The sequence below is a fragment of the Schistocerca nitens genome, chromosome 10 (assembly GCF_023898315.1).
Source record: "Schistocerca nitens isolate TAMUIC-IGC-003100 chromosome 10, iqSchNite1.1, whole genome shotgun sequence".
Lineage (NCBI taxonomy): Eukaryota > Metazoa > Arthropoda > Insecta > Orthoptera > Acrididae > Schistocerca > Schistocerca nitens.
Genome location: NC_064623.1, coordinates 65,135,843 through 65,143,046, shown reverse-complemented (window position 1 = coordinate 65,143,046; position 7,204 = coordinate 65,135,843). Strand labels below are relative to the sequence as shown.

The 7,204-nt window shown below is 41.0% G+C and overlaps 1 non-coding gene across 1 annotated transcript; it reads right to left on the bottom strand.

Moving 5' to 3' along the window:
* Positions 1 to 3,823: 3,823 nt before the first annotated feature.
* On the bottom strand, positions 3,824 to 3,898 carry Trnai-uau (transfer RNA isoleucine (anticodon UAU)). The gene has a single exon. It is a non-coding gene; the product is annotated as a tRNA-Ile (tRNA).
* Positions 3,899 to 7,204: the final 3,306 nt, after the last annotated feature.

The window sequence follows — 7,204 nt, the reverse complement described above, 5'->3', positions numbered from 1 at the left end:
GACATTAATTTGAGGAAGGAATATGTGAGAATGTACGTTTGGAGCACAGCATTATATGGTAGTGAAACAAGGAGTGCGGGAAAACCGGAACAGAAGAGAATCGAAGCATTTGAGATGCGGTGCTACAGACGAATGTTGAAAATTAGGTGGACTGATAAAGATAAGGAATAAGGAGGTTCTCCACAGAATCAGAGAGGAAAGAAATATGAGGAAACAGTGACAAGGAGAAGGGACAGAATGATAGGACATCTGTTAAGACATCAGAGAATGACTTCCACGGTACTAGAGGGAGCTGTAGAGGGCAAAAAATAGAGGAAGAAAGAGATTAGAATACATCCAGCGAATAATTGACGACGTAGGCTGCAAGTGCTACTCTGAGTTGAAGTGGTTGGCTCAGGAGAGGGACTTGTGGTGGGCCGTATCCAACCAGTCAGAAGACTGATCACTCAAAAAAAAAAAAAAAAAAAAAAAAAAAAAAAAAAAAAAAAAAGCAACCAAATTCGATTACTGTACTATAAACATTATTTGAATAGAAACAGGACTGGTAGTCTCTGGACTTACTGAACTTTTTGAGATACTCAGTCATACAGAAAATTTGTCTTCAGTATGATTTGAGACTATATAAATGAAAATTTGATACATTAGGTACTTTTTAATTATAACTTATGGCTCCATTGACGCCGTAATAACGACGTCACGGACGACCACAATGAAACAAGCTCCTTCAGCTGAAAGTGGACCTTTTTGGACACAGTTTCTCAGGGCATTTCGGCAGTTGAAAGCGATGGTTCCAGACACCACTGTGCGCTGTCTGCTCTGACAAGTTTTGTGCTGGCCTCACTGGCGTTGGCCGTATGCTTTTATTTTGCACAGGCTAATAACAAACTCTACGTAAATTTTTGTTTTTTTCCCAATCCTCAGCAAAATTTCCAGCGTGAAATGATGCAGCAGACCTGCAATAATCGACAAATCTATGAACTCGAAATAAGTATACGCATGGCAGTTGTTTCTGCGAGAAAATAGTGGTTGGGAACTCGCCTTTTATGACTAAATATTAAAACATTCGTATAAAGCTCTAAAAATACACTACCTGTAGTTCATGAATTTGTCTGTTGAGTCGCCATTATTCGCCTAGTGGCAACTCCTCTCACTGCCGCTTCTTTTAATTCAAAGAGATCATATATTTTTATAGTTTTTTCACTCAGTTAACATCTCTTTATCATGAAAATAAAGATACTCATATTTTGCAGCTGAAATTTATTTACTTTCTTAATTCAGAATACATCAGTAACATAAGTATGCTCCTACGAATACATTCATGTAAACTAAGAATTCAAAATAAAATTTTTGTGTTGTCTCGTGACTGTAGGCCTGTACCTTGGGAAGCAAGGAGAGGATGTTGGTTGGTGGCCGGTATCCTGTTTCTATAACACAAACTGCAAGCATATATACAAACTGCATAAGGATAGAAACTTAGTTAAATCAAGATAGTTCAATTGTTGTGGTACAAACTCTTCGTAATAGACCACCTTAGTCTCACTGCTGGTGAACTAGAAGTCCGCTATGTACACTACTCTCGTCGGTATGTGTTGCCTGTCTCTGAGCCAGAGGCTGACCTAACTCTGCTACTGCGACCCCCACTGGGCTGCGACGGATGACTCGACTCGTTGACTCGCTGGATGACGGACTGGAATCGACTGGGGCCTCTCGTCCGAGGGGGCGATATAAATACTGGCGGCCGAAAAACCATTGGCGGCGAGTTTCTTGCGAGTCTGTCTTTGACCTCTATCGATCTTCTTGCAAGCACTTTTCAGCCTCAGATTTCAAGAAGAATATAATAATCCCAGTTCCAAGGAAAGCAGGAGCTGACAGGTGTGAAAATTAGCGAACTATTAGTTTAATAAGCCATGGAAGCAAAATACTAACACGGAACTTTTACAGAAGAATGGAGAAACTGATCAGTTACTGAGAACTTTCTGTGGAATAACAAAGATCGGATCGGTTGGTGGGACATGTTCTGAGGCATCAAGGGATCACCAATATAGTATTGGAGGGCAGCGTGGAGGGTAAAAATCGTAGATGGAGACCAAGAGATGAATACGCTAAGCAGATTCAGAAGGATGTAGGTTGCAGTAGCTACTGGGAGATTAAGAAGCTTGCACAGGATAGAGTAGCATGGAGAGCTGCATCAAACCAGTCTCAGGACTGAAGACCACAACAACAACAACAAAGAATCTAATTACAAGGCCATTGTTAAAAAAGTTGCAACATTTGCTGAAGATGGGCTGTTAAATGAGTGTGAAAGTCCACTTTCTACACTCACGTATCAACTTCTTTCCGGAAATTTGGAACATTATATTGAAGAGCAGAGTGAACGTTTTCACTGAGATGTTAAGAGGAGGTACCTGCGGCACTGGACAGCAGCTACACCGCCGATTAATGTTGGATGTTGAAGAGGGACTGTCATCTACAAAGAAGTCAAAGAAGAGAAATTTCAAAAATTTATGGAACAATTTCGACTTCTTGTTTTTATAGAAGGTAATCACGATACCAATTAGGGGAGTTCTGAGGAGTATTTTTTAGATGTATTTCATTTTTTAAATGCGTTTTGATTAAAAACTCACCTTGCGAGAAATGGTGTTTGAATATATTGGTGGGCTCGGCAGTGAAAATCGTCAAAATATTACTTCTTATTTTATGCAAAACCTGACGCGATAGACAAAAACAGTAGTTCTTTCTAGAATCAGCATAAAAAATTGATTCAAGGACACCTACGTTCAACAAATATTCTGAAAAGAAGTTTTAGTAACAGACTGGTGTTATTTATTCACAGTGTTTACAAGTCATAGTTCTTCTGCAGCAGCCTCGGCTGTTACTAATTCAACTGCGTGTCGGATTCCAGCTGACGTCCGTCGAGTCAGCTCAGGTTTTCAGGACCAGAAGGTGACGCAAGCGACCATGGTGGAGCGGCGGCTGCCCAGTGCGTAGTGGTTCTTGCACTAGCTGCGGAGTGTACTCGGTCCCACTGCAGATTCCATGACGACACTCGGGGACCCGTCTATGACGTTCCTGGTGTCGATAGTCACTGTTCAGTTCGTCTCCTCCCTATCCCTGGTAGGTTTCAGCAGCCGAAGGCACTCAAAAAGTTATTTGTGTTTATTCATTTCTGAGTGCTTTCAAAATGGTTCAAATGGCTCTGAGCACTATGGGACTTAACATCTGAGGTCATCACTCCCCTAGAACTTAGAACTACTTAAACCTAACTAACCTAAGGACATCACACACATCCATGCCCGAGGCAGGATTCGAACCTGCGACCGTAGCGTAACGATATAGTGTCATTCAATAATCACCTTCCTGTGAATTACAGGTACGTAATTTGGAAAGTCAAAATTTAGAATATATAAGGATGACAAAATTCGTAACATGATATTACTGACTCACTTGTTTCTTTTAACTTCAAATTTTTGTATTATTCGTTAACAATTACTGCTAGTCACTTTGTGCAATTTCTACAATTACTGGCTCAAGACGTTAACATATATTTTTGACTAACTGAGATGCGTAAAATGAAAAACTTATTTACCCATGAAATACTACAACAAAAATATCTTTTACCGAATTTCACTTTGTTAAGCGCCGTCTTTCAATTTACTGCTTACTAGACTGAAGCAGTTGCTTTAATTATTGTTTCGAAAATTATTGAATTTTTAATTGCTATTATTTCTCTAATAAAAACAAAGTAATAGTTGGTGATTAATTGAAACCCTCAGCTGCCGACAGGTGTTGTTGATATACCTCGATGGGGGCAGCTGAAAATGTGTGCCCTGACCGGGACTCGAACCCGGGACCTCCTGCTTATATGGCAGACGCTCTATCCATCTGAGCCACCGAGGACAGAAATGAACAGCACGACTGCATGGACTTATCCCTTGCACGCTTCCCGTCATACTCGTGGATACAGCGTCTGCCATGTAAGCAGGAGATCCCGGGTTCGAGTCCCAGTCTGGGCACACATTTTCAGCTGTCCCCATCGAGGTATATCAACAACACCTGTCGGAAGCTGAGGGTTTCAATTAATTATTATTTATTCTAGTGAAGCTGCACGGTCATCAGTGGCAACTGGTCTTTAGAGAACAGTAATAGTTTCTCAATCATTAGGACTCTCTCGGATCGTCAGTAGTGAATAGGATGAATCCGACTTAGGAATTTTGTCTTAGGTAAAAATGAGGGTCAACACTTTGGGATAACTGAATATTATTCAAACACAAAATGAACTACGACGCTGGCTAGCCGTATAAAAGTCTGACCAAGTAATTAGTTGGATCTTACTTCAGGTAGAGAGGTCGTCGGTGCAATGTAAGGCATAGTTGTTGACGATGTGTGGCACAGGCTATTCTTCTTATAGCTCCGTAACAAATGAAATTGGACCCTGAGTAATTTAATGCCATATGCTCCACCCGCCCACACCAAATGTACGCCGAGCCATTACGTACTTTAGCACCACTGCTTTACGACCATTTCTCGACTCGTCTCTCTCTGTCAACACTCTTACGTTCTGCCTGCGCTATGCTGAACTGTTGGTGCACCTGAGCGTCCAGTGATAATGCAACTGCCAGTTCACTATACTCTCTGACAATATTGCATCGACCTGACTAAGCCAGCGTGTCTACTAGCACTAGCTTATCGTCGCTAGGCAATGAAAACCTCTTAACTCCATCTGACAATGAAATCCACGTATCTCCATTACCAAATGTAGACAATTATGCCACGTAGCCTGTTGAAACCTCCCTTCTTCGAGATGTACGGTGTCGCCATCTAGCGGCAATAATGAAAAACCCAGATCTCCAGCGATATGTAGTTTGTGCTGAAAACCTCGCATCTCCGGTAATCGCCATTGTTAAGTGTGCAGGGCGAACACGTGCTCCGAGATTAAAACGTTTTTTGATGTGATAGTAACCTTTTTGACTCACAGACCCGACACTGCTTTATTGCTACAGATACGCGTTAGTATTTCTAGGTATTTATGTATTGTATTTTAACATCCAGAATTAATAATAACCTCATGAAATACAGGGTGATTCAAAAAGAATACCACAACTTTAAAAATGTGTATTTAATGAAAGAAACATAATATAACCTTCTGTTATACATCATTACAAAGAGTATTTAAAAAGGTTTTTTTTTCACTCAAAAACAAGTTCAGAGATGTTCAATATGGCCCCCTCCAGACACACGAGCAATATCAACCCGATACTCCAACTCGTTCCACACTCTCTGTAGCATATCAGGCGTAACAGTTTGGATAGCTGCTGTTATTTCTCGTTTCAAATCATCAATGGTGGCTGGGAGAGGTGGCCGAAACACCATATCCTTAACATACCCCCATAAGAAAAAATCGCAGGGGGTAAGATCAGGGCTTCTTGGAGGCCAGTGATGAAGTGCTCTGTCACAGGCTGCCTGGCGGCCGATCCATCGCCTCGGGTAGTTGACGTTCAGGTAGGCGATAAGGTTTCATAACTAACGTTTTTCGTAGGACTCTCCATACAGTTGATTGTGGAATTTGCAGCTCTCTGCTAGCTCTGCGTGTCGATTTTCCTGGGCTGCGAACAAATGCTTGCTGGATGCGTGCTACATTTTCATCACTCGTTCTCGGCTGTCCAGAACTTTTCCCTTTGCACAAACACCCATCCTCTGTAAACTGTTTATACCAACGTTTAATACACCATCTATCAGGAGGTTTAACACCATACTTCGTTCGAAATGCACGCTGAACAACTGTCGTCGATTCACTTCTGCCGTACTCAATAACACAAAAAGCTTTCTGTTGAGCGGTCGCCATCTTAGCATCAACTGACGCTGACCCCTAGTCAACAGCGCCTCAAGCGAACAAATGTACAACTAAATGAAACTTTATAGCTCCCTTAATTCGCCGACAGATAGTGCTTAGCTCTGCCTTTTGTCGTTGCAGAGTTTTAAATTCCTAAAGTTGTGGTATTCTTTTTGAATCACCCTGTAGAATGATGCGTAAGGCAGACTGCACTCGGTACATACGAGGTTTTAATTTTAGAACTTAACAGAATCCTATACATTCTACAATAACTACTTTGTTTTCAGATATGGGTAAAAACAGTAAATTCACTCTTCACCTTGTGAAACAAGCCGACAACGGGTCGTATCGTATAAAATCACCGGAAGAAGATTCTAGTTAGGTTCCTCCTTGTCCTGCACCAAAAGAAAGAGTAGACCCACAAAACGTCAAAAAATGAAGGTAAACCGTAGTTTATATTGTTGTAGCTTCGAATAAGATCCTTGTTTGAAAGTTGAGGTGATTAAATTATTTGAATATTATTGATGACATTATTGTTTACACTACAGATAATGCGGAAAAAGAAGCCAATACAGAGGCGAATTCTACTTCTGAGTTTGAAAGTCTTTTCGAACACAGCAGCGAGGATGATGTCTCCAGTGGCAGTAGCGATGTGTATGATCCACATAAAAACAAAAATGACTATAGCAGTAACAACAGCATGGAAGACGACGATGACGAAGTTGACGTGGGAGTAAAAAGAACTAAGCAGCGCCGTAAAAGGAAAAGCAGTCAATCACTTTAAAGTTTGCAGAAAGAAAAACATAAGAGGGGACAGGATTATTTAGGAATGCAAGAAGATGAGTTTGGCAAAAAGAGGCCAACAATGAGCAGAACTAGGAGAGAAATAAAACCACGATGTACTTGTAAACATTCTTCCTTTAATCGGAACAGGAATTGCAAGGATATTACAGAAGAGCGGAGACAGCTAATATTTAATCATTTCTGGCAGGATATGTCTTGGGGTGAAAGAAAATTTTTTGTTAGAAGCCATGTCTACTATGCTCCAGTTAAAAGACGCAGAAATAATTCAGAATCTAATAAATCTCACCGTTATAACACACTACATTACAATTTTGTAATAGGACAGAGAAAAACTGTCTGCAAGACTATGTTTCTGAATACTTTGTGCTTGGGCGAATGGAGTGTCAGAACATGGGCATCTACTGCATCAGGAAGAACGCTTGCAGAAGGGCCTCAAATGCAGGAGAGACCAACGAAAGTTTCAGATGGACGACAATCAACATCAGATTTATAGTGTCGCGGAATAGTAAAGAGTTGGAAACGTGGAATATTGTCAAAGTTTCGTTGCCTATGCCTCGGCTTCCAGTCCAC